General features: G+C 44.0%; 1 long non-coding RNA gene across 1 annotated transcript in view; it reads right to left on the bottom strand.

Annotated features, from left to right (window-relative positions):
- Window positions 1-1845: 1845 nt before the first annotated feature.
- The window catches only part of LOC137614618 (uncharacterized), a 31803-nt gene continuing 13336 nt past the window's right edge, over window positions 1846-20312 (bottom strand). Inside the window, exons 2-3 of the long non-coding RNA XR_011039097.1 lie at window positions 8558-8646; window positions 1846-2008 (exon numbers count right to left, since the gene is read on the bottom strand). This is a non-coding gene — a long non-coding RNA (uncharacterized lncRNA). The remainder of the gene's footprint in view (window positions 2009-8557; window positions 8647-20312) is intronic.

The following is a 20312-nucleotide window of genomic DNA, read 5'->3' as shown; positions in this document are numbered from 1 at the left end:
AAACAGGTGATCGCTGATGCAAAGAACGCTGGTGAATAAGCTATACCAAAATCGCCTGTGCGCGCTGACGAGCAGGTGAACGCTGGCGCGTAGGCGATCGTTGATGCGTGGGAGAACGCTGGTGAAAAGGCGATACTAAAATCGCCTGTGCGCGCTGGCGAGCAGGTAATCGCTGGCGCGTAGGTGATCGCTGGCGAGCAGGAGGTGAACGCGTGAGATCCTGTGAAGGGACAGGTGGCGCGGCGCGTTCACGAGCAGGAACAGGAAGATCGCTGGCGCGTTGGCGAACATGTGCTTTTGACACACGCGCTGAACGATGTTGCGTAGCCACAGGATCAAAAGACTGATGGCGAGCAGGGAGCTCAGCAGGAACTGTAGGATGGTCAGAGACCGCAGGGCGATGATCCTCAAATGAGAGCTGATGAGCAGGAGAGCGCTGGCGAGGAGGGCGAACATCAGGAGAGCGCCGACGAGCAGGAGAGCGCTGACAAGCAGGAGAGCGCCTGTGCGATAGCACTGCTTGTGGAAGGGAAGAATCCCTTTGCCCCGAAGGGACCGTTGCCCGTCGGGTGACGAGTTCTCCAGAAGGTGAAGATCTGGCAGGAGTTGGTGAACAGTCTGCAGAGAGATCCAAGGAAGACGGAGCTGTAGGTTGAGGCAGACGAGGAGAGTCCCCTTCGGAGGAAGAAGATCCAAAAAGGAGCCTCTTAACCCCCTTGTAAGGGGAAGGGAGGCCCTTGCGACGTAGCGGACGGTGAGCCTTACGGCGGAGGCGGCCTCGGGGAAGATCATCAGGACCATCGGTCCTCCGAAGGGGAGTCTCAGTCAAAGCACTTCCCTTAGAAGGATGATGAGCAGCAGCAGAGACCGAAGGACTCACTTCCCCCTTCGAAGGATGTACGGAAGGGGAAGGAGAGCCCTCAGCACCATCATCCGCAACAGCACCTGCAGCGGATTGCCCAGCCACGTCGGAGGCCTCTGCCACTACGACGTCGACGATAGACAGAGGGTCTACCTTTGCTACCGCCGGCGACTGCTTAACAGCAGCCCCCAACGAGACAAGGTCAATAAAGGCGACCCTGGAGGGCAAGCCCTTAAGCCCCAGGGAAGACCAAATCTGCAAAAGATCATCATTAGTTAAAGCATTATCAATAACCTCCCCTGGAGGAGGAGGGGGAACCGCCTCGCTATGGGAGGCGACGCCCTCTCCCCCCACCCAAGGTCGGGAAACAGAACTAGGGCCTGCGCTACCACTCGGCCGACTCTCCTTAGGAGCCGGACGAGGGGGAGCTTCGGAGGAGGTTTGGGGGGCGGAAGAAGAATCCCGAGAACCTACCTTCTTCAAGGCTAACCCCGAAGGAGAACGGTCCCTCCTGAACTTCTTCTTACGCCGGTGGCCAAACCTCTCCCACTGGGAGGCAGACCACTCCCTGCATTCACGGCCCATGTTCTCCTGGTCACACCGTCGGCCCCGACATTGAGGGCAAAGGGTGTGCGGGTCCGTAGCTACGTCCGACATAAAGGTCCCACAAGGACGACCGGCAACTCCAGGGCATGTATGCATTGTAAAATAATAATAATGAAGGTCAACTTCCAACCAACACACACGCTGTAAAAAGAAAAAACAGAAAAATTAAAGGCTGTCACGAGGACGATGAACAGACACGTCTGATCACCGCCGAGCCAAAAGTGAAGTGAAGTGAAGCAAGTCACCGGTGTGTGGGGGGGGGAGGGGTAGCAAGCTACCCTTCCCCTACCCCCCGCTAACTATCGCGGGGGTAATTAACCCTCGTTAAAACTATTGGCTCGTCATTTCAGCTGCGCTAAAAGGTAAACCCAATGTAAATAGCGTGGTTTGTATTTCGGTTACGGAACAAATAAAAAATAAACAACAGTAACTTGATGTAATCTTGAATAAAGTTCTGAAGTTGAAAAAATGCTGAAGTGAATGGACTTCCAATGGCTTGTGGGACTTTCCAGCATCGACAGGCTCAACCATTGATGTTATCTGTAATAAAAATGAAACATCATCAAAACTGACATTTATTCATTCAACTTTCAAAGATATAGTTTATTCATTCATTTTACTTACTCATAGAGGTCACCTTACATGGAAGAACCTAACAAGACCAGGTAAATTTTTTAAGGGGAGTTGATAGAATAGAATAACCACACGTAGGGGTCAGTTAAAATAAAAAGAAAATCAATAAACAGATGAAAACATACATACAGCAATGATGAATAAGGAAAATATATATAAAAATGATAAGTGATGCCATATAACCACAGCATTATTTACATATCAGACTGATACTGTAGCTAACAGATCAAACCGCCAAACTTCACTTCAACAGAAATGGGAATGAGAATCATGGCGGACTATCACAGCAGCTCAAAAGGGTTAAGAATTGAAGCGATTGTGCTTTTATAACCACCGCATCAAGTTTTTACATTAATTATATAATTACTGTATGTTTAAAGGAGTTCTCTTTCCCTATTCTTAGCTGTCCCGTACACGTCTTCCTGGCCTTCCATAAGCTTGTGCTTTAGAAAGTAAATAGACTGGATGGTGGTAGAGGATATCTATGGATGGAACTACTCTTTAAAACTTGAATTCATTCTAACACCTCTATGAATACACAAGCTACCCATAACTCAAAAATTTCTCGTGTAGTAATTTGTATTTTTTTTTTCTTCTAAAATTACAAACCAGTGTCCTTTAATAGGGAGTGTGCCTTCAATGTAGTTGAAACTCGACTGTCAAGATTTATAACGAGATGTCGGTGCCAAGAGGCGGCAAAATATGCTACTGCACCCAACCCATGGTCTAGCCAGGGAATTACCTTTCTGCTTTAATAGTCTTTCACCACTGAGAATGAGAGGAGCTGCTTCTGATGATGGTAGAAAAGTAAACCAGCAATAACTGTAGACAGGCTTTAGCCATAAAAGTACCCCCTTCTACTTCTATGGCACCAATTGAAGATGGCCACCTTTGCCTGGTACATGTAGGCAGAGACGAAAATGAGATAGGCTAGCAACCCATTCCTGATGAAAGAGCAAGCGATCGGTCCCTTGTGAGACCAGCAGGGTAAAGTAGATACGTTCCTGGTAGAGGAGAAGATCGATTACGTAGCGACTGGTAAAACCAAAACTGCTCAAGCGTTGACACGAGTGAATCTGGAACATGACAGGTGTATCCTTAGCACATGGAAATTGTGTGTCGTGATCATGCTCGTGAATGATTGCGGGCCTAAACAATAGTGTGCTTGTTCACATTGTGCGCATGGAGATCGCAATGTTAGACGATCATGTGCATAGAATTTGTGAACTAGATGATTGTGTTTGTGTTGTTTGAGTTGTGGAAACATTCCTATTACATAAGTATTTTCCCGTGTACAAGTGAACGGCATTCCATAAAAAAAACATACAGTATGTAGAACCCGTGTGCGTAGAACTACTATCAAGCACACATGTGAAAGGCAGTACTACATGTAAAAGACCATTATGTAGAGCATGTGCGCGTAGAAGTCAAGAACGTGAGTAGAGTATTATGCTTGTGGAATTCTGAGGTGTTTACAAGTACATTCAAGTGTACATATGAAAGAACTTATACACATAAAGGCCAATACAGTAGGTATAAGACCATAAAATTCGTAAGGCCTGTTTGCCTAGAAGTCAATAATGTTGCGACAATATGCGTGGAAATCTGTTGTGCATATGTGTGAGGGGCAGCAAGGTAAAAGACTGAACGTAGAGCCTGTGCACATGGAAGGTAGTGTACGTTTCAATACAGTGCATGTGGATGCCTTGCGAATGGGGCGCATCTCATGGAATCCCGATGTTCGTAGATTCTCATAAAGACTGCCTTCAGACCAATCTGATTGTGACAAACATCAATTAACTCAAGTTCTCAGGATGGGGAAAAAGAGTAGGTGGAGCTGCTCTATCCCAACAGGCAGTGCATTTTTGATACAGCAATGTCACTCCCACAAGGAAAGAAAAAGTCGAGCGCCCGCAACTCGTATCGATCAGTCTTCCTGAGCTTCTTCAATGACGTCCTATAAGATGTTCTCCTAGAGGCAAGGTAAGGTGAAACTTGATTTTAACCTTTTAAGGTATCATCAAGAATGGTGACGACACTCCAATGGGGAACGAGATATCCATGTGATGAGTCCTTAGCGCCTTACCAGCAACTTGAAGGCATTGACGGAAAGAATGGTGGCACCCCTGCCCTCACATTTGACTGAACACAATAGAGGTTCAAGAAACCAGCTTCCTCAGGGTTATGTTGACTTCACCAGGCCGCATTCACGAGGGAATAAAAAGAAAATAAAAATTATCTTCAAGGGCTTTAATGGGTGGAAGAATGCACAGACAACTCTCGTCAGTTACAGTTATCGGAACAAACTGCAAAACCTCGCTTCTTTCTTAATACCCCTGGCACTGACGATATGCCAATCAATTTATCTTAAATAAAAAGGAAAAGATAAAAACAGCCAATGAGGGATAACAGAAGTACTTGAAAATTATCCTGAGGCTAAATACATAGTGGCTACTCAGTGTCCAGCAGCTTCTTTACAGGCTGGCATTACTAACTTTACCATGGTTAGGATATCTAATGAAGAGCAGTTAAGAAAACTAAAATTACAAACATAATTATGAATGTAACAAAGTATCTTCAACTGAGCTGGAAAGACTGTTGAACTCGTTAACATACTAGTTACCAACAGGATAGTCGCCCCTCGCACCAACTTGTCGAAAACACTTCACTTTTGACTTCACAAGAAGCCTTTGGATCGGAGGAGCTGTTGGATAGTCTCTGAAGATGGGCCGGCTAAAGTAGTGTGGACCACTGGGGTAGTTTTCTCGGGACCTCGACTATAAATACTGAGAGATCAGGATACTTATTGGCCTGTGGCCATCTGAGAGCCACCAGGGTTATCCTGGGGCCTGGCGGATTAAGCTGAACGGAGTGAAGGCAAAGGCATTCAGGTGTTCCCATGGGCGTTCTGCGAACACTGCCCATGGGTCAGGAAAGGGGCAATGACACATGGAGTGTCATGTTTAGCTACATGGCTAACAGAATGATCCCCTGAGATCCCCACAGAGCAGGAAGCCTTTCTGCTACGTAAGGATGCAGGAGCCACTCTGGCCCTATAATCTATCCTTGCAAACAAGTGTGTCGGCTAATAAATACCTCTAGCACAGAATGTACCTGGCTATTAATTGAAAGTGTGAAATGCCTCTCACCTCAAATGTGTATCAGTTTCATCAGCTTTATTCCTTGTGTTCAAAACTTATATAACTTCCATGAGGAGACTTCATTTTAAGAAACAATTTAAATACAATTGTAACTTTCATGGTTACTTTCCTCTTGGTAAGGGGAGAAGAGGCTCTTTGAAGAGGCTAAGCAGCTCTGCTAGGAGGACTCTCCAAAATCAAACCATTGTTCTCTAGTCCTGGGTAGTGCCATAACCTCTGTACCAGGGTCTTCCACTGTCTTGGGGTAGATTCTCTTTCTTGAGTGTACACTCAGGCATACTTTTCTTATTTCTTTTCCTCTTACTTTTTGAAGTTTTTAGTTTACGTGTATAAATAAAAGATTTATCTTATGTTGTTACTGTTCTTAAAATATTTTAATTGTTCATATATGTGTAGTTTATCTATTTTCTTTCCTCACTGGCAATTTTTCCCTGTGAGACCCCTTGGGCTTATAGCATCCAGTTTTTACTACCAAGGTTGTAGCTTAGCTAGTAATAATCAATAATAATAAAAGGGGGGCACAAAGGTTTGCCCCCTTGTTTACTAACATAGGCTATTACAGTAGTGTTGTTGCCATCAACACTACAAATTGCTGCCTCAAACATTCTTGGAAGGATTGCAGAACTAGAAAGGCCACTTGCATTTCTAGGACATTAAAGGGTAGATTCTTCTCTTCTTCGAACCAGACTCCTGAGACGACTTGGTGCTCAGGTGTGTGCCCCAACCCCCATTTAATGCACCTTAGAACAGCTGCATATCCAGAGGTGGAGAGTCCCTGGTTCAACAACAGGTTACACCATCCTGAACCTCCTGCCCCACTGGTACTAAAGAGGAAGGTTGAGTGAAACCTGTAGGCTGACAATGATCCTTCAACACCAGTGAAAGGAGTCCTGCCCGTTAGTGCCCACACTAAAGGGTCAAGCTAAAGAGGTGCTGACACAGCTTTCTCTTGAACACACAACCCTCTCTGTCTCAAAAGAAGGAGGGGTATTGGGACAAGATCTCGTTTGATCGACTGGAACAGATTTCCCAGATCCACAGATCTGATCATCAACTCGATTCAGGGCCAAACTGGACAAATCTGATTAGGGCAACTCCAGAGATGTCCTCGACCTTTAAGGGGCAGTAAACTGCCAGAATGTCCACAAAAGAACTCTCAACTCCAGATTCTCTCTCTTTTGGGGCAGATGAATCCTGAGTACCCTCATACCCAGCATGGGTAGATGGTACAGCATGCTACTCTGGAGATTCACTCCTACCTTACGAATATGAGTGTGCTGACCCAAGGATGGACCCAACAACATAACCAGGGGCTGCGTCAACCGCGCGGAATGACCTACTCACGCAGTGACAGCTTAACACAGGATATCAAAGTACCACAATCTTTTCAGAAGGAATGTGTGTGATGGGGCCCAAAATTCTTCAACATATTGCTGACAGGCTGCCGGACCAATCAACACCTAAAGCCGAAGGGGTTGCCGCCCACCCCGTAAGAGTGGTAGTATCATAAGGAGTCCTTCCTTATGGCTACAACTAGGCTTTCTGGACCTCTTGGATTTTTTCTTCAGCAGAGCTTCAGAATCAGATTCTGAAGTTAGAAAGCAGACTAGGAAGAAAATTGGAAGAGGAAGATTGATTGATTAAGTTTTCTGGCATCCTAACATCTAAGGTCATTGATGCCATGGAAGAGGAATGTACATACTGTACTGTATTTCTTCCTCTTACCAATCCTCACCTCAAACTCTGCAAGCAAAGTAGTCAAGGGCCGAACAACCATCGACAATGGAGCTCACACCCACCCCATGGAGAACTGCACCGGTTGCTACAACAGAAACCACAACACTGGGGAACACTATCTAAAGGGAAGCAGTAAGTGCACTCATTGGGGTTTGCAACACAGACACAGACACAGGGGTTACAGGTCAGAGTGAGACGGAATCATTGGCCTGGTCACAGGTACAGGGTAGAGGCGACATACTTGGGGAGCATTACATCCTAGGGAAGGCCAAATGATCACTCCTCGGCAGATGGCATGAGAGCGCTTCCAGCATTTGTTGCAGTGCGACAATCGCCTCACACTTCATGAACTTGAAAAACTCCCCTAATTCAGATGCAAGGTCTCTCTCCCCCTGAAGCATACTCCTTGGATATAAGTCAGGGGCATATACGCAGAGCGGAACGGCAAACTCGATGAGAACAAAATGCTAATTGTCTCCTAGGCAATTCACGGGCTTGCCAAGGATAAAACCGGGTCAAGACTTAGACTTCTCACTCCTCAACATAAAGGGCCGCCTACACGCCATGATCAACACTAGGTAACAAAGAGGACATTGCAACAATTATGCCCCAAAGTAGAGATTGGATCTATCACTGGTTTATCAGAAACCGAAGTGTCTAATACACACATGTAATCCGGCTTTGTTCTATCATAATACAGGAGGTGATATCAAACTAAAGGTACAGTATACAATAAAGAATAAACAACCTTTGAATAGGACAACAGTAAAAATACACTAATTCATGCAAAAGACATTGTCATGAGCCTTTGAAAGCTGGGTAGACAGGGCTATTGGCCCAATTGCACCCTTCTTGTAAACTACCTGTTAACAAGTACATCTGCCGTTCTAGCTCTGCTGACAAAAAAAAAAAAATTAAAAATTAATAATAATAATATATATATTACTAGCCAGTCTAGAACCCTAGTTGGAAAAGTGGGATGCTATAAGGTCAAGGAGTTCAACAAGGGAAAACAATAGCCCAGTGAGGAAACGAAATAAACAAACTACTGTATATGAGAAGTCGTAGTGGAGTAGAATACATTGGATGAGAAACCATTTATAAATACATATGTCACGAAACTAGTCAGGACTTAATCTTATATTTCTTATTTTCATATTCCCAGTGGTTCTATTGCATCTGAGCATCACGTTTCCCTATGATTTTTACGCACTTATACCAGTAAGTTTCTTACCCCAAAGCCCAAAGGCTTCATGACTGGAAAAATGCAACCAAACGATAAATTAATCTAAGGACATAGAAGGTGACCATTTAGGGAAATCTCTTTCAAGCTCTTGATTATAGATTTGGGTCTTAAAGACAACCATGGCTTCCAGCACAGAATAATACCTACTATAAACACTACAGTAGTGTACTTTAAACAATTTTTCCCTGTTGGAGCCCTTGGGCTTATAACATCTTGCTTTTCTAACTAGGGTTGTAGCTTAGCTAGTAATGATGATAATAATAATAGCATCCAATTATGGAAATTATACTGGTATATCCTTTCAATACTCACCATAAATGGTTACGGACTGATATCCACATCTAGCTTACATGAGGGTACGGTAGTCCAAGTGTCACTGATGTATGATACATACAGGCTCCCTGTGGCAAGAAAGATATAAACGTTAGTATCTAAACATACAGTACACATCAAGGATACAATACAGGCAAAATTAAATTGTAAACAAACCAATGCAAATTCAATGTTTCATTGCACATGTACACTGTGCATATACAAAAAATCTAGCAAAGAGTACTTTACATACAATACTCCATCTTTTGGGATTTTGAAGCTAAAATGCTTTAACTAATCTGCCCTTTACATGTCTTATTTAAGGAAAACATGAAGATGAGATTAATGTTAATGAACTAATGCAAATTCAGGTGTTTCGAAGTATATTGAGCCGATAAAAAATCTTTAAACTTTTGGGATTTTGATGCTGATATGCAGTAAGTTTCTAAAGTTTTTATAAGTTTCATTTAATGAAAAAACATCTAAGGGACAACGAATTCTGTTATTATAGTCGTATAGCTATGATTTAAAAGCAATATATTTTCCATATAGATTTTATAACTTGATTCCACTTTATTATGGTACTTGTAACACCATTCTTTCATTTGACGTTGCATTACAACCATAAGAGAAATTCAACAATGCAGTTTTTTTTTTTATTAAATATTTGTTGGCAAATCAAAGACAACACCAGAAAGTCTAGTTTACCAATTAGCTGGCAATGAATCATTTAAAGGTTTAAAGGCTGCTCATGAATAGCAGAGGCAAGGGACAGTGACATTGCCTTATTGAGTGCAGCAATGCCCAAGAGACTGACCATATATACATATGATCAGCATTAAGATGTCACATAAGCGAGAGGTTCACACGAACGGTTGTTTTCCGCAGGGTTCGTCTGCGCACTTATTTCAGAGCACAGAATGAGTCTGTCGACGTTTGTTCAAGATACAGGACGTAAAGCACAGTGGTCTTTGTGTACATCATAAACATGCAGCTAAATGTGTCAAGATGTTCTGTACACTATAATCATATTCATGGTGTACACCTCTGCTATCAGCATATAACAATAAAAATAAGTCAATTCAAATCAATCACTGAAAAATAGCAGCATCAGAGGAATACCTACCCTCTGCAATAGCCGAGCCACGACAACAAGAAAACCGTTCTGTCTAAAGGGTGCTCTAAACTTCTCAAGTATTCTAAACCGTAAGGTTTAAGCGCAGGTATAAATTCAGTATGGTGCAATAATCGGTTTGTAGAACATAAGATTGGTTTACAATGATATTTTAATTATAAAATAAATTTTTGAATATACTTACCCGGTGAATATATAATAGCTGCAACTCTGTTGCTCGACAGACACATACAGTAAAAACTCGCCAGCGATCGCTATACAGGTTGCGGGTGTGCCCACCAGCGCCAACTGTCGGCCAGATACCACTCTCGATGTAAACAAAGACTCAATTTCTTCTCATCCCACTGCGTCTCTATTGGGGAGGAAGGGAGGGTCGTTTAATTTATATATTCACCGGGTAAGTATATTCAAAAATTTATTTTATAATTAAAATATCATTTTTAAATATTTAACTTAGCCGGTGAATATATAATAGCTGAATCACACCCAAGGAGGTGGGTAGAGACCAGAGTTAAATATGTTTACATCGTATAAGCTAAGAGTTTTTTATTTCATTTTGGCAGTTATCAATATAACAAAACCAAAATAAATAGGTACCTGGTAAGGAAGTCGACTTAGACGATTACTCTGCCTTGTAAGTACGTCTTCCTTACGGAGCCCAGCGATCCTCTTAGGATGCTGACAGACCCCCAGGAGCTGAAGTATCAAGGGCTGCAACCCATACAACAGGACCTCATCAAACCCCTAATCTGGGCGCTCTCAAGAAATGACTTTGACCACCCGCCAAATCAACCAGGATGCGAAAGGCTTCTTAGCCTTCCGGACAACCCATAAAAACAACATTAAAACATTTCAAGAGACAGATATACTTTGCAGAGATCTATTTTGCTTAAAGGCCACGGAAGTTGCTACAGCTCTAACCTCGTGCGTCTTAACCTTAAGCAAAGATCGGTCTTCCTCACTCAAGTGTGAATGAGCTTCTCGTATTAACAATCTGATAAAATATGACGAAGCATTCTTTGACATAGGCAAGGATGGTTTCTTAACCGAACACCATAACGCTTCAGATTGGCCTCGTAAAGGTTTAGTACGAGCTAAGTAGAACTTAAGAGCTCTAACAGGGCATAAGACTCTTTCTAGTTCATTGCCTACGATCTCCGATAAGCTAGGAATATCGAAAGATTTAGGCCAAGGACGAGAAGGTAGCTCATTTTTGGCTAGGAAACCAAGTTGCAGAGAACAAGTAGCTTTTTCTGACGAAAACCCGATGTTCTTGCTGAAGGCATGAAGCTCACTGACTCTTTTAGCCGAGGCTAAGCATACCAGCAAAAGAGTCTTAAGAGTGAGATCTTTCAGGGAGGCTGACTGTAAAGGCTCAAACCTGTCTGACATGAGGAATCTTAGGACCACGTCTAAATTCCACCCAGGAGTAGCCAAACGACGCTCCTTAGAGGTCTCGAAAGACTTAAGGAGGTCTTGCAGATCTTTATTGTTGGAAAGATCTAAGCCTCTATGCCGGAAGACCGAGGCTGCTTCTGTAGCCCTTGATAGTAGGAGCTGAAAGGGATCGTACTTTTCTCAGGTATAAGAGAAAATCAGCTATTTGGGCTACAGAGGTACTGGTCGAGGATACGGAAACTGACTTGCACCAGTCTCGGAAGACTTCCCACTTCGATTGGTAGACTCTAATGGTAGACGCTCTCCTTGCTCTAGCAATCGCACTGGCTGCCTCCTTCGAAAAGCCTCTAGCTCTCGAGAGTCTTTCGATAGTCTGAAGGCAGTCAGACGAAGAGCGTGGAGGCTTTGGTGTACCTTCTTTACATGTGGTTGACGTAAAAGGTCTACTCTTAGAGGAAGACTTCTGGGAACGTCTACTAGCCATCGAAGTACCTCGGTGAACCATTCTCTCGCGGGCCAGAGGGGAGCAACTAACGTCAACCTTGTCCCTTCGTGAGAGGCGAATTTCTGCAGTACCTTGTTGACAATCTTGAATGGTGGGAATGCGTAGAGATCCAGATGTGACCAATCTAGGAGGAAGGCATCTATATGTATTGCTGCTGGGTCCGGGACTGGAGAGCAATAGATTGGAAGCCTCTTGGTCAGCGAGGTTGCAAAGAGATCTATGGTGGGTTGACCCCAAGTCGCCCAAAGTCTCTTGCACACATCCTTGTGGAGGATCCATTCGGTTGGAATTACTTGACCTTTCCGACTGAGACAATCTGCTAGGACGTTCAAGTCGCCCTGGATGAACCTCGTTACTAGGGAGATGCCTCTATCTTTTGACCAGATGAGAAGGTCCCTTGCGATCTCGTACAAAGTCAGTGAGTGGGTACCTCCCTGTTTGGAAATGTACGCCAAGGCCGTGGTGTTGTCCGAGTTTACCTCCACCACCTTGCCTCGAAGGAGATTCTCGAAGCTTATCAAGGCCAGATGAACCGCCAAAAGCTCCTTGCTGTTGATATGCATGCTCCTCTGACTCGAGTTCCACAGACCTGAGCATTCCCGACCGTCCAGCGTCGCGCCCCAGCCCAAGTCCGATGCGTCCGAGAAGAGAACGTGGTTGGGTATCTGAACTGCCAGGGGAAGACCCTCTCGTAGGCTGATATTCTCCTTCCACCAAGTCAGACAAGACTATCTTTTCGGAAATCGGGATCGAGACCGCCTCTAGCGTCTTGACCTTTTTCCAGTGAAAAGCCAGATGGAATTGAAGAGGACGGAGGTGTAGCCTTCCTAGCGAGACAAATTGCTCCAGGGATGACAGCGTCCCTACCAGACTCATCCACAGCCTGACTGAGCAGCGTTCTTTCTTCAGCATCTTCTGGATGGAGAGCAGGGCTTGATCTATTCTGGGGGCCGACGGAAAAGCCCGAAAAATTTGACTGTGAATCTCCATCCCTAAATACAGAATAGTTTGGGAGGGGACCAGCTGTGACTTTTCCACATTGACTAGGAGTCCCAATTCCTTGGTCAGATCTAGAGTCCAACTGAGATCCTTCAGACAGCGATGACTGGAAGAGGCTCTGAGAAGCCAGTCGTCCAAGTACAGGGAGGCTCTGATCTCCGATAGCTCGAAACTGGTACCCCACATTCCTGTAAACAAACCTCAGAAACGGTTGGGAATCCGGGTGTATAGGAATGTGGAAGTATGCCTCCTGAAGGTCGAGAGAGACCATCCAGTCGCCTTCCATAAATGCTGTCAAGACAGCCTGGTAGACTTCATCGTGAAGTTTGTCTTGACAATGAACACATTGAGCGCACTTGCCTCTTACGTACTCCTGCAGTGAACATGGCTGCCAAATCATGGAGCCATCCCTGAGGGACTTGTCCCTGTAGAGAACGTGGCTGTCAGATCATTGGAGCCATCCCTGAAAGCCTTGTTTATGCATGACATAATTGTACAGCAAAACTTCAAAGGCTCGAAAACAGCTGTGAAGTTGACCTGTAAAATCTTGGAGCGTCTCCTGGCCAGGCGCCAGGGAGAGTCTACGAGATTTGAGAAGTCTATCTGGGAAGAGGCAGGAACTCCCAAGCTGAGAACTTCTCTCGTGTCATATCAGACTCTCGCTCTATAAGCCAGTTTAAAAGAAGGGAAAGCAAAGGCTGTATCCCCCAAACTCCTCCTGGTGATAAACCAGTCGCCTAGCAAACGTAAAGCTCTCTAGGAGAGCGAGAGAGCACTAGCTTATAAAACAACGGCTTCGAAGTAGCTAGGCCTAGTGTAAGCTCTGACGTTTAGGCGAACGAGGAGCAGCAGTTACAAAAAGATCCGGACAAAGATCCTTAAAAATCAGCATGATTGACTTAGAGTCCATAGAGGGCTAAGCAGCTTTAGGCTCCTCTCCGTCTGACAGAGTCCTCAAGGGAAAATCAGTAGGAGGGGGAACAGCAACTTCCTCATCTAAAGGAACCTTGTCCGATAATAGCTGAGTCTCAAGCAAGGGAGAGACCTACCGTGGTGGCAATGCTTTACAAGCAGAGTCCACACGTACTGGTGCATTAGTAGCGGACCAGGACGCAACGTCATGTAACTGCTTGACAGTCTGTGAACTGTCAACAACAACAGGTGCGAGAGACCAGGACACAACGTCATGTAACTGCTTGACAGTCTGTGAACTCTCAACAACAACAGGTGCGTGAGGACGCACAGCGTCCACTCGAGACTGCTTTGACCGCCTAGACTGAGCAGTCAAAACAACTCTAGAATGCGGAGGTCGACGCACAGCGTCAAAACAAGTCAACTCCGATTGTTAGCGAACGTCCTGAACGTCAGCAAGAGCATCAGCAAGTGGCCTAACGTCCAAATGTGGCTGAAAATCCACACGAGACCGCATCGAGTGTGGTTCTAAACAACCTGAATGACGTGACTTAGCTACGCCAACGTCAACAGGACGCACAAAGGAACGTTAGGTTGGCTGAAAGCCAGGATCTCGATGAGATAAACGGCTAGGCTCAACGGACTAATCGGCAGAATAGTCTTCCATAAGGGAGGCAAGCTTATTCTGCATGTCTTGCCGTACAACCCATTTAGGATCAACGGAAAAGGTTGCGGTAAGAGACGAGGGTAACGTCTGTGACCGCAAAACCTTGCCAACAAAAAGACTCGGAGTCTGCGTTACGCTTTTGTTAGGCGGCGAGCAGTCTTCCGATGACTGCATAGGGTCAGAGCTGTCCTAATGGCTACAACCAGGACGCTGGACCTGTCCTGAAAGGACTGACTTTCGCTTAAGGGCCTCGAAACCTTGTTTCAGGTTTCTTATGCGAAAAGCCTTCGGATGACGAGGAGAAAATCGTCTCTCTCGCCTTATGGTAGGGGTGATCTTGGTAAGATACACCCCATACCATAGAGGGAACGTCTGTTCGCTGATCAAGGCCTCTCGAACCCATAAGTCGTACGACATTACTTCTCCCCTGGGCTTGGGAGCTTGCAAGAGGTCCCGGACTAGGCGAACGACAGGCACGAACAGACGAACCCTCGGTCGCAACACTGATAACACTTTGCGCAATATCACTTTATCACTACGATTTTCTGTTTAGCACTTATTTCACTGAAATCGAAACTTTTACTGATTTCTACCTGAAGCACGCAATTCTAACCTCATCAAAAGGTAGTAATAGCGAAATCAGTCGTATAATGCAAGCACATTAATACCAGCAAAAAACAGTAAACATATTTTAAGATAAAAAATTCAGTGGCTGGGGAAGAGACTAAACACTAGTTCATTCAAAACTACGTTTTCAATCTCTCACCGTACATTGCCTGGGGACGAGAATAAAAAACTAAAAACGTTTTATCCTTTCTCCCCGTACAGAGACTAGGGACGAGAGTGACTAGAGAACAACGTTACCCGCTTGAACGGAACGTTTTCTCCCCTCTCTCTCCCTCCGTCTCTATCTCTCTCTCTCTTGATTAAGCACCTAAGAGAAGAGCCCACTTACGTTTCGTCAAAAAAACATGTTATTTGACCAAAGGAAAAAAAACTGAAAGGTTTTTCAATTAAAAAGTTCCTTTAAAATATAATTTAAAACATTTAAGCTTTGAAAGAAGAATGAACAAAACGTCAGAATCGATTTACTCTTTCTGCAAAGTGAAACCGTGATACTCTCTCTCTCTATCGTAACGATAGAGCGCAAACTGCGTAGTATAAATAAACTAAACGTTAGTTCATCTTTGAAACAGTACGAAGACTATTCAAAGAAAATCTTTCATAAAATATCTATTAAAAAATATTCATTTAAAAAGTTTTAAATCATTAGCTCTTTAAAAGCTATTTACGATTGAAAGGGCTCAACGTTGTTTAACTTCGGTTTCCAAGTTAGGACCGCCTACTCTCAGGAAGGTCGCATATAAACAAATTTATTTTTATGTTTATTAAAATAAAGGCGGTGATATAAAATATATAGAGGAAAATCTATAATTAATTTATAACGTGATAAGATAATTGCTAAAAGCCTAAACACACTTCCGTCTAAGGGAAGGGTCGGCCATTTAAAAGTCAAAGAAAGCCCATACTCTCTTTGTCATCAAAAAATTAAATCTATCCAAAAACGAGTTCAAGATTTAAGATGAAGATAAAACACCTGCATTGCGAAAGCTCAAACCAAATTAAAGTACTTCACCAAATATGATGGGAAAAACTCCAGGTTCTACAGCGAGTAAAAGTACGTCTTGTCGACACGTCGACAGAGAAGAAATTGAGTCTTTGTTTACATCGAGAGTGGTATCTGGCCGACAGTTGGCGCTGGTGGGCACACCCGCAACCTGTATAGCGATCGCTGGCGAGTTTTTACTGTGTGTGTCTGTCGAGCAACAGAGTTGCAGCTATTATATATTCACCGGCTAAGTTAAATATTTAAAAATGTATTTTTCTGCGCTTTAAAAGATTTTTATATTGATTCCTGTCGGAAATCCATAGTTATTGAGTTATGGTGGGTCGACCACCATAACTGAAAATCTATGGCTTTGCGCTAGGTATCGTCAGCAACTACGTTTATATCTGAATTAACCTTTCATAACTGTTTCCATCATAAAAACAGTTCCTGTAATCAAAACTGAGTAACAGTAATGAAACACTGTCAAAACACACTGGTGCTTTTGTTTGCCAGAAGTTCCGGACATAGAAAACAGGGATTTCCATCCCATTTTCTCTGGAGTCATTTGTAAGTGTTCAATCATTGTATTACAAATACATCGTTATTTAACTGAGCCAATGATTTATTGGTTTTTACCCTGCTGTATGCTCGCTTAGCTCGCGATTAAACATTATCTCAGTGCTATGTTCTGGCAAGTGGAACATCTTTGGCTACGCCCGTTACCACCATGGAATAGAATTTCTGCGTTAAATAATCATATAAACTTATAGGGGAAAAATACACACTTATAGGGGTGATTTGTAGTGTCTCACTCCTGCATCTGTTCAAACATGGACTTGGCTTCCAATTCCAATCAGACTAAATGTATCAGTTTCTACCCAAACCTTTTATTATTAACATGATCGATAAAATAAGAGCTATGATTATATTGCATATACCTATATTAAAAATATGATATTTTGATTATAAAATAAATTTTTGAATATACTTACCCGGTGAATATATAATAGCTGACGTCTCCGACGGCTCGACAGATTCCAGAAACTCGCGAGCGATCGCCGTGAAGGTTGCGGGTGTGACCACCAGCGCCGACTATCGGCCAGATACCGCATATACTTGTCAACATCTCCAGTTCTTCTCAGTCCCCTAGGTCTCTATCGGGGAGGGAGGAAGGGAGGGCCTTTAATTTATATATTCACCGGGTAAGTATATTCAAAAATTTATTTTATAATCAAAATATCATTTTTAAATATTAAACTTAGCCGGTAAATATATAATAGCTGATTCACACCCATGGTGGTGGGTAGAGACCAGTATTAATACAATAAAGGCGTATATGCTCAAGAGTTTTTGACAACTATTCAAAAAACAGACTTAAGTATAGGTACGTGGTAAGGAAGCAGACTCTGATTATTACTCTGCCTCATTAGTCCGCTATCCTCACGAAGCCCAGCGATCCTCTTAGGATGCTGAAAGACTCCCAGGAGCTGCTATATCCAGGGTGAACACCCCTATAACAGGACCTCATCAATACCCTTAATCTGGGCGCTCTCAAGAAACAATATTTTGACCACCCGCCAAATCAAAAAGACTGCGAAAGACTTCTTAGTCTCCCGTACAACCCAAAATAAGATTAAAAAATTCAAGAGTAGATTAAAAGGATATTGGGATTAAGGGAATGTAGTGGTAGAGCCTTCACCCACTACTGCACTCGCTGCTACGAATGGTCCCAGTGTGTAGCAGTCCTCATAAAGAGTCTGGACATCTTTCAAGTAATATGATGCGAAAACCAACTTGCCTCTCCAAAAGGTCGCGTCCATAATACTTTTAATGGGTCTATTTTGCTTAAACGCTACAGAAGTTGCTATCGCTCTAACTTCATGAGCCTTGACTTTAAGTAAATTATGATCCTTCTCTCTTAATTGAGAGTGTGCCTCCTGAATCAAAAGTCTAATAAAATAAGACCACGCATTCTTAGACATGGGCAAAGAGGGCTTTTTAAAGGAGCACCATAAAGCCTCTGAACAACCTCGTCGCGGTTTAGTTCTGGATAAACAAAATTTAAGAGCTTTAACGGGGCACAGCACTCTTTCAACTTCATTCCCCACAATCTCAGAAAGACTGGGGATTTCAAATGATTTAGGCCAAGGACGAGACGGAAGTTCATTCTTGGCCAAAAAAAACCAAGTTGAAGAGCGCATACTGCTTTATTAGCGGAGAAGCCGATGTTCTTGCTAAAAGCATGTATCTCACTAACCCTTTTAGCCGAAGCCAAGCTCACTAAAAAAAAAGTGTCTTGAGGGTAAGATCCTTCAGGGAGGCTGAATTTAATGGTTCAAACCTGTCTGACATAAGGAACTGTAGGACCACGTCCAAGTTCCAAGCAGGAGTCGAAATATGACGCTCCTTGGAAGTCTCGAAAGACTTAAGCAGGTCTTGGAGATCTTTGTTATTAGAAAGATCCAAACCCTTATGCCTGAAGACAGAAGCTAACATGCTTCTGTAGCCTTTAATGGTGGATGCAGAGAGGGAGCGACCGTTTCTCAGATAAGGCAGAAAATCCGCAATCTGCGCTACAGAGGCACTTGGAAGAGGAAATAGAGGAGGACTTGCACCAGTCTCTAAATACCTCCCATTTCGACTGATAGCTCCTGATGGTAGAGGATCTTCTAGCCCTCGCGATCGCTCTAGCTGCCTCCTTCGAAAACCCTCGAGCTCAAGAGTGTCTTTCGATAGTCTGAAGGCAGTTAGACGAAGCGTGGGGAGGCTTTGATGAAATCTCTTTACGTGAGGCTGTCGCAAGAGATCCATCCGTAACGGCAGACTTCTTGGAACGTCTACCAGCCATAGAAGTACCTCTGTGAACTACTCTCTCGCGGGCCAGAGTGGAGCAACCAATGTCAACCTGGTCCCTTCGTGAGAGGTGAACTTCTGCAGCACCTTGTTTAGGATCTTGAAAGGTGGAAAGGCATAAACGTCCAGGTGAGACCAGTCCAGCAGGAAAGCGTCTATGTGGGCTGCCTCTGGATCTGGAACTGGAAAGCAGTAAGTCGAGAGCCTCTTTGTCATTGAAGTCGCAAAAAGATCTATGGTGGGTTGACCCCATGTCATCCATAGCTTCTCGCACACAATCTTATGCAACGTCCACTCCATGGAGATGACTTGTCCTCTTCTGATGAGGCAGTCCGCCAAGACATTCATTTTTCCTTGCACAAATCTCGCCAAAGGAGAGATGTTACTTGCCTTAAATGGAGTTCCTTCTGATCTGTGGATCAAAGACTCGAGCATTCCAGACTGTCCAGTGGAGCTCCCTAACCCAAATCCGATGCATCTGAATACAACACATGGTTTGGGTTCTTGATCGCAAGAGAAAAACCTTCTCGAAGTCTGATGTTACTGTCCCACCAAGTCAGACATGTCTAGACTGGGTTGGAGATTGGGAAAGAGATACTCTCTAAGCCCTTCTCCTTGTTCCAATGGTTTAGGTGAAATTGGAGAGGGCATAGGCTGAGTCTCCCCAGAGAGAGAAACTACTCCAGCGATGAAAGAGTTCCCACGAGGCTAGTTCAAACTCTTACAGAGCAAATGTTTTTCTCTTGCAAGTGAAGGACTTTTAACAGAGCTTGTTCCATTCTTGTGGGAGACGAAAAGGCCCGAAAAATCAGACACTGTATCTCCATTCCCAAATAAAGAAATGTCTGGGATGGGGTACTGTAAGTTACGACTTCTCTACGTTCACTATGAGACCTAGCTCCTTGGTTAGGTCTAATGTCCATTAGAGGCTCTCCAGACAGCGATATAATGACGACGCCCTGATTAGCCAGTCGTCAAAATAAAGGGAGGCTCTGAATCCTCAAAAAATGTAGAAAGCTTGCTACATTTTGCAAGGGCCTTGTAAAAACAAGAGGAGCAGGAATGAGGTCGAAGTACAGTGCTCGAAATTGGTACATTACTTTCCCTTCCACAAACCTCAGATGTTGTTGAAAGTTTGGATGAATCGGGATGTGGAAGTATGCATCCTGAAGATCGAGAGAGACCATCCAGTCGCCTTCCCTTACTGCTGCCAAGACAGATATGGTAGTCTTCATCGTGAAGTTTGTCTTGACAATGAACACATTGAGCGCACTTACATCTTAAGTACTCCTGCAGTGAACGTGGCTGCCAGATCATTGGAGCCATCCCTGATAGCCTTGTTCCTGCAGCGAACGTGGCTGTCAGATCATTGGAGCCATCCCTGATAGCCTTGTTCATGCATGACATAATTGTACAGCAATACATTGACAGCTGGAGAGAGCTTCTTACTTAAGGCTCCCAGGGACCAATCCAACAAATAAAAACTTCAAACGCTCGAAAAAAAAAACTCCTAACAGGAGATGGTCTAGCTCTGAAGTCGACCATAAAATCTTGGAGCGTCTCATGGCTAGACGACGAGGAGAGTCCACAAGGCTTAAGAAGTCTCCCTGGGCAGAGGCAGGTACTCCCAAGCCGAGAACTTCTCCTCGAGCTTCTCCCGTGTCACACCAGATGCCC

The sequence above is a fragment of the Palaemon carinicauda genome, chromosome 21 (genome assembly GCF_036898095.1).
Source record: "Palaemon carinicauda isolate YSFRI2023 chromosome 21, ASM3689809v2, whole genome shotgun sequence".
NCBI lineage: Eukaryota > Metazoa > Arthropoda > Malacostraca > Decapoda > Palaemonidae > Palaemon > Palaemon carinicauda.
Note: the sequence above shows the minus strand (reverse complement) of the source record. Positions and strands in the feature narration are given on the sequence as shown.